The 7,500-nt window shown below is 33.3% G+C and overlaps 1 protein-coding gene across 1 annotated transcript in view; it reads right to left on the bottom strand.

Moving 5' to 3' along the window:
• Positions 1-7,500, bottom strand: part of LOC135217486 (zinc finger protein 474-like) — a 161,008-nt gene that overhangs the window by 71,659 nt on the left and 81,849 nt on the right.

Consider the following 7,500-nt stretch of genomic DNA (forward strand, 5'->3'; position numbering starts at 1 on the left):
TCAAATGAGGACAATAAATAAACATTACTAAACATAAATGAACAAGTAAATTTAAATAACGAAAAATCAAACTTAAACATAAAAAATAACATGAATGAAAACCACGAATTCATAAATAAAATTCATCTGTCGAATGCTGGTACGCAGCCATAAGTGGATCATAAAGTAATATATGAATTATAGATCACCCCCGATTCTGTGCTTTCTTTGTTACGTAGCTCTTGAAATAGAAACCATCTGACAGGGCCTCAAGGTTAGGCGTCATTCCTCAGTCTTCCTTGAAATGTTTTTCGTGTTCCATCATTTCTGAAGTATTGTGTTCCCCCTAGATGTGAGCAACATTCATGGATCTTCATCTTCTAGTTCTAACTCTTGAAACGCGGATTCTACCTGTTATCTGCCTTGCTTGGTTAAGTTCGCGAAGATAAAATGCCACTACTGACTTTCCAAACTGCATTTTTAAGGTCACAGAGGACTACTGATTTCACTCAGCGTCAGTATCCATATTCATCTGTCTGATCTTGAGGTCGTTTATTTATCTATAGATATTTAAATTATTTCTTAATGATTTTATCTATTTGTTTATCTAATTATTTGCATTTAACTATTTATTTACTTATCTATTGAGCATCCGTAGAATAGTCTTCTTGTTTTATGGGAGCTATTATTTTACTTGTACATTTTTCTATTATTCATTTTAATCATAAGCTTCTCATCTATTGGCTCTGATTTAATCTAATTTTCTTACAGTCATTCAGTTCGTTTTTTGCATGTATAAATACATACATACATACACATGGGGCATAAATGACATTTAAACTACTAGTATACATAGTACAAACCAGAAAAAAAAACAATCTACAAACTCTGTGGGAATCATTCTCCTTGTTTCACTTACGAATCCTAATCTTGACAAATTTCAGGGTGACAAAACTCCCAATTTAATCATAGCAACCACTACAAGAACGGGATCAATAATAATAATCATAATAACTCCTAAAACATAATCTGGTGCATCCCTGTGCAACTCGAATTCACCGCCTGAACGCGGCCTTAAATTACAAGACAAAGAAGTAGGATTTAGGTAAATGTCCTCTGCATTGATTCTCGTAATTCACAGTCACGATCAGAAGGATGAAATGTTTCGTGTTGCGTAAGGTTCGTTCGCATCGATTTCGTTCAAGAATACGATGACGAAAATTAGAGATGGCTTCCGTTGCGAAAATTGTAAATACGTGGAAAGATATTAAAAAGTTAGTTTAAAAGGATTGGATCGTTAAGAAGAAAGGAAGTGAAATACTAAAAATGAATAATCATTATGACAGATGATCCCAATGTGTTATTGGGTCGCTGCATATGAAGTACAAAAGAATTTTGTCATTATGTATAGATGAGTAAATTAAGCGTTCGAATAAATATAATATATATAAATATATATATATATATATATATATATATATATATATATATATATATATATATATATATATAATATATATATATCTAATAATAAAAGGAGCAATAAAAATACCAGAATATAGAGAGAAAAATACTATATTTCAGAGACTGCTGTCTCCCTCTTCAGGTAGATGAATGAGAGAAGTTTACAGAAAAGGTGGTATTTATACAAGAGATCATACACAGGTAAGCCAATTTAGGTCACCCCCACTGATAATCTTCCTTTAATCTTCTTAAGCGTTGGTTGAATGAAAATCTTGTCGATCACATCTGAATCCCATGCTCCTTTTGAGATGTTCATTACCTGCCTCTTTTATGAAGGCCGATTTCATCATTTGACTCTTGTACCGGCAGTTGCTGCTATAAATTATATGTGACAAATTCCAGTTTATTCTATGGGTATGTTCATTTATATGGTTGAAAGTAGCTGAGTTCTGTTGTCCATACCTAACTGACCGTTTGTGTTGTATTAATCTCTGGGGAAGCGATTTTCCTGTAAATCCAATGTAAGACTGGTCACAGTCCTGGCATGGGATTTTGTAAACCCCTGTGTCCTTGGGGGATGTCTTTTGTTGGACGTTAATCAGCAATTTGGCTAAGGTGTTTGGGTAAGTAAATGCTAAAGGGTTAGGTTTTCCGAGGGTCTGAGTCACTGCCTTAATCCTGTCCAGGTGAGGAATTTTTATTTTATTGTTGGGTGTATCTCTGGTCTTGTCTTGAGGGGGTTGATAGGAAACTATGTTTGCTTTGTGAATTGCTTTCTTAATTATATGGTCAGGATACTTTAAAGACGAAAGTTGCTTACGAATTAGTTCAAATTCTTTTTAGAGGAAATCGGGGGAACAAATTCTTAAGGCTCTTAAGAACAGGTTGCTGGCTACACCTATCTTGAAAGGAATGTCGAGACAGCTAAAGTAGTGAATGTATGAAAGTGAGAACAGGTGAAATATATATATATATATTATATATATATATATATATATATTATATATATATATATATATATATATATATATATCTATATCTATATATATCTATATATCTATATATCTATATATATATAGATATATATATATATATATATATATGTATATATATATATATATATCTATATCTATATATCTATCTATATATACATATATATATATAGATATATATATATATATATATAATATATATATATATATATATATATATCTATATATATCTATATATATATATATATATATATATATATATATATAGCTTTATTTACAAATATATAACATATGTATAATATATTTGTAAATATATATATATATATATATATATATATATATATATATATATATATATATATATATGCGATTGTTTAATAAACGCTTCAAGAAGAGGTCCATTGGAGGACGAACTGTTGGGCATTTTCTGAGATAAACCATTTTCATTTTCCCTAAGTGGAGTGCAATCGAATTACCATATCTTCATGCCTAAGAAGATTACCAGTACTCTCTCTCTCTCTCTATATATATATATATATATATATATATATATATATATATATAATATATATATATATATATATTATATATATATGTGTGTGTATATATATATATATATATATACATATATATTCCAAATAAGAACTCTCGCAGACCTAAGAGAATCGACCAATTTTCAACTGGGGTCAGCCAAAAGAAAGCAAGAAAAAAAAAAAAAGAAAAAAAAAAACTTGACTTCAAAGGTCACTGGCCTGAACCATGCACGCTGTCAATCTCCAAAGGATGGAATTCACGACACGATTATCAAAGGGGAATTATCATGCTAATATCTGGGAGATTATAGCTATCAAGGCAAAATATAGACTGCATTCATCCAGTCCTTCTTATGTAATTCTTACTTTACTTAATCTCTCTTTCCTTCATATCTTTTTGTTAATCGAAATAATACACATTTTGCAAGCATAGTACATATTCATTAATCTTCTTCATCTTCCTTCTTCTCAAGAATGCATTTTTTTTGTAAATTCTTCAATATTTTCTTCTAAGGCCTCTCATTTGTAGACTAAGCACTGATTACCACTCATGCATGCATACATGCATAGCAATACTGACCCAAAAGATAAATGCACGAATGTCACGCAAATTTACATTATAACTGGTTTTGGAAATGCGGCCTTTAAAATTCTGTATACATAATATGCAAAGATGACTGAAGATACGGCCTATGCCAGTAAAAAGAAGAAAGCAGAATTCTACAAGATAAAATTCAAAATGCCAACTGATTGCGAAGAGATATCGTTCCATGGGAACTATTTAACTCATCTAACAGACGAAAAAAGAAAAAAAAATTACTTTTGCTCTTTGTGCTTAAGTTGAAGTGTATATCTAAGTTTAACCAGACCACTGAGCTGATTTCTCCTACGGTTTACTCGAAGGACCAGATATTTTTACGTGGCTAGAAACCAATTGGTTACCTAGCAACGGGACCTTCAGCTTATTGTGGGAGCCGAACCACATTATATCGACAAATGAATTTCTAATGTGTAAGTTGAAACGTCAGCAATTTACTGAAGCACAGGTCAACGTCAAATGCTCAAATCTGAGCCAATTACTTTCTTTAATCTGCTAAGCTATGGGATTCTCCTTCTGCTTCCGTTTGCTACGTTAACTGTTAATCTTCTAACGTTCGAGATGAAGTCTGTCTCTTCCGTTATAGTAAATACTCATTTTCAATCCTACTTTTTCTTTTTCATTCCTCTCATGTCTCACTGTGACCCATGAACTGAGTGGAAATGGCCGGATAACGGAAATTTTAGATTAGACTTTAGACAATAGCGAATTACGGAAAAGCTGTTAACGAAGTTGCATTTTTATTCCAAAACTAGTTAGTGGGGCCCGGTACCCAGGCGGCAAGGTCGGGTGCCACGGCCCCAGACGATGTGAATGTACTCTAAAATAACAGTTATCTAATCTAACACAGTTTTTTTTTTTTTTTGCTTAGCTAACGCTCGAACTTTTAATTTAATTTTCTTGTTATTTCCTATGTTGTTTTACCTGCCCTTCTTGTCAGAACGTAAGAATTCACAATTCAAAGTTTACCGTGAACTACCAAGAGAGCGGTAGTTTTTCCGGATGTAATTTTCACCTGTATCTTATCAAATTCAGCGATTTGAAAATGGCTTGGTTTTGTTATTTAGGTAGTCACTGAGTAGGGGGAGACCCTCTCTCCTTCACCCGTCTTTAACCCCTAATGCTAATAAATTGGTCCGTCAGCTGTTAAGCACTTACGTGGGATTCCGCACCAGTAAAGTGTTTACAGACAACAAACAGACAGACCAAACTACTGTTTTTTGTAGTAAGATGTATATTTGCATTCTGAATACTAAACAAATATATAACATTCTCGTTATCTACATGACATGGAATTCTTTAAAGAATAAATGGACTATATCTAATTCATAATTCAAACAAAGCTCAAATAATTTTTTGGCTGATTTTTTTTTCATTGCTATTGTCTCCTCTATTTCAAAATATCTCTCCTAGCTTCGAATCTGTTTCACATATACAGGCACTTTACTCTATGGAATGTTCTTCTATAAAGTAATAATAATAATAATAATAATAATAAATAAAAATAAATATAATAATAATAATAATAATAATAATAATAATAAGGATATGGGATATGCCAGTGGAAATTGTACCCATAATCAGAGGAACACTAGGCACGATCCCAAGATCCCTGAAAAGGAATCTGGAAAAACTAGAGGCTGAAGTAGCTCCAGGACTCATGCAGAAGAGTGTGATCCTAGAAACGGCGCACATAGTAAGAAAAGTGATGGACTCCTAAGGAGGCAGGATGCAACCCGGAACCCCACACTATAAATACCACCCAGTCGAATTGGAGGACTGTGATAGACCTAAAAAAAATTATTTAATAAAAAAAAAAATAATATCTCCTGAAAAAACCGCTAAAGACGGAATACGAAGAGTACATGATTTTCAGGCTTCCTACTGATTTTTTTTTTTTTTTTTTTTTTTAGAAAAATCTATAGTTTGTACTTTGCAAATGCCATTCTGAAATATATAAACTCTACATCAAAAGAAATCCTGGTCCAGTACTTTACTTCCGAGTAATTTTAGACTATTTTCGGCATTTACTGCATTTTATTTAGCATCATTATAATCATGAATACCTTAAGTTTCCGAGTAATTTTAGATAACTCTATTTAATGAATTTCAATAAGTATATATCATTATAATTATGATTATGATAATATAATATTAAAATGTATCATGCACTTGAATGAGAGAAAAAATGTACAAGTTTTGATTCGCAAGAACCTAACCTTTTAAAATATTGATGAACGCTGATATTTCGGACACCTTTCATTAATTTACATCAAGGTTCGTTGAACTGCGGTAACCTAAAAGCAGATCTGATTCCTTTTAAAGTGTACACTTGCGTTAACAGAAAACTCTTCAATCTTCCAGGGCATTTATATTAATAGCAATCGTATATTTAGATGTATAGTAACATATAAGTAGACATCCAAAGTCATTTAAAGTAGTAATAACTATGACGCAAACACTTACGATTAGTGATAATCTTTAACATTATCCAAACTGATGTTGGATTTACAAAAGGTTAAATTTAATAACTGTACGAATTTACTGATTTCAATAAAGGCCTATCCAATGCACCCAGAAGCAGGATAAGATTAATAATATGAGAGTGAAAGATTAAGGAACACCCTTTAACTTTCATTCATAGGTTTGAACTACCCGATCTCGAAGAACTGAACATATTCCCCTACACTTACAAACAGTTCATGATATTTATACAACTGAATTTGGAATACTAAAATAATTATATTTTATTTTGTATTGCGCTCTGAGGAATTATGACGAATTATTCTTAAACAAACCACAGTCCAGAGATTCTTGGAATCTCTGCAATCCCAGTGCATCAATCTTGAAGGTTACCTGCAATGCACGCTAGGTCTAACAAGCCAATGTCTCCTTTTGCCTACGAGAAATCTCATCCTACCATTTCTTTGTATTTCACCGCACTCGACTTCGCTTTTAAGAGCCAAAGATAAAAAACTATCGTTGTTTTGTGATGTCAACAAACCACATTTCAGAGTTTCTTGGAATCTCTGTAACCAAGTTCCTGTCACTGTCACTTCCTCAATCTAAAAAGGGTGCCTGCAACGCACACTAGGCCGATATCTTCTTCCGTTTATGTGAAGTTCTCATCCTACAAGATTGTCTTCGCATTTTCCAGCAACCGACTTCGCTTTTAAGAGACAGAGATCAAAGACTAACGTTGTTTTGTGATGTCAAGAAACCACATACCAAGTTCCTTAATCTAAAAAGGATGCCTACAGAGCACACTAGGCCTATGGAGCCGATGTCTCCTTCCGCCTAAGAGAAAGCTCATATGTACCGGATATTTCCTTCGTACTTCATAGCAACCAACTCAGTAGTTAAGAACCAGAGATCAAAGACTCGTTATTTTGTCAAATCAACAAGCCGCAGTTCAGAGTATTTTAGAATATGTACCCCAATTCCATAATCTTTGAAGTTTACCTGCAGTGCAGGCTAGGCCTAACAAGCCGATGTCTCCTTTCGCCTGCGAGAATGCTCATCCTGCCAGAGATTATCTTCCTCTTATTTCACAGCAACCGACTTAGTGGATAAGAACCAGAGATCAAAGACTCGCGTTGTTTTGTGAAGCCAGAAGCACAGATCATCATCCACACGGCAACATAAACCCCGAATTTAACGACCGGAACGCGTGACTGCAGCTAGACTCAACCCGATACATTATCTTCGCGAGGGACGATAATCCGGCCTCGGTAAACGGAATGAAATGGTCCGTTTCTATATTCTGCGTGGGATATAAACCTCTTTCAATGATTTGCGTCATAGCTGAGACGATATTTCAACTTCGGTGAATGATATGCAATAGTTTATTTCTACTTTCGTATTTGGAATAGATCTTTCTGAAGTTTTTCTTTAAATGTTTGAGATGTTACGTACAGTTTGTTAAATGGTGTTG

Source organism: Macrobrachium nipponense, chromosome 7, assembly GCF_015104395.2.
Source record: "Macrobrachium nipponense isolate FS-2020 chromosome 7, ASM1510439v2, whole genome shotgun sequence".
In the NCBI taxonomy this organism is placed as follows: domain Eukaryota; kingdom Metazoa; phylum Arthropoda; class Malacostraca; order Decapoda; family Palaemonidae; genus Macrobrachium; species Macrobrachium nipponense.